Source organism: Physeter macrocephalus, chromosome 14 (assembly GCF_002837175.3).
Source record: "Physeter macrocephalus isolate SW-GA chromosome 14, ASM283717v5, whole genome shotgun sequence".
Classification (NCBI taxonomy): Eukaryota; Metazoa; Chordata; class Mammalia; order Artiodactyla; family Physeteridae; genus Physeter; species Physeter macrocephalus.
Genome location: NC_041227.1, coordinates 113,040,334 through 113,040,786, shown reverse-complemented (window position 1 = coordinate 113,040,786; position 453 = coordinate 113,040,334). Strand labels below are relative to the sequence as shown.

Genomic DNA, 453 nt, shown 5'->3' with positions numbered 1-453 from the left:
CCCCACACTCCGACAGGACAACCCTCTTTCTCGACTCTCCTCCCCCCACTCACCTGAGAGCGGCGGCGACAGCTGCTGGTCCCCGTCCCCCTGCACTCGCCTCATACTGTCCGCAACATCCGGGACCTGCGGAACCGCCGATACACAAATACACACACACTCGGAGCGCGCACACTCACACATACACACACACACCGAAACACACCAGCCGGGGCGTCATGGCGTCAGCACGTCGACGCAGCGAGCGCGTACCCGCCGGGCCCCACCCCGCGCGGCCTCCGCCCCCTCTACTCCCCTCCCCTCCCCTCTCTGGGTTCTCATGCCCCTCCTCCCTCTGCTTCAAGACTCCGCCTACCTTCCCTAGTGCGCATGCGTCCCGGTTCTCACCAGGGCCCGAGGATTTGAGGGGAAGGAGGGGCATGAGAAGAAGGAGGCGGGAACTAGGAGGGGGTC

The 453-nt window shown here is 65.6% G+C and overlaps 1 protein-coding gene across 4 annotated transcripts in view; it reads right to left on the bottom strand.

Annotated features, from left to right (window-relative positions):
- The window catches only part of SPOP (speckle type BTB/POZ protein), a 78,441-nt gene extending 78,218 nt beyond the window's left edge, over positions 1–223 (bottom strand). For 3 of the 4 annotated variants that reach the window (XM_007128533.4, XM_007128532.4, XM_007128534.4), the window contains exon 1: positions 54–222. The gene's annotated coding sequence lies outside the window, so the exon portion shown is untranslated. Of the gene's footprint in view, positions 1–53 lie in introns of all 4 variants that reach the window. The other variant, XM_007128531.4, reaches the window with a different exon arrangement.
- Between the last annotated feature and the right edge of the window lie 230 nt (positions 224–453).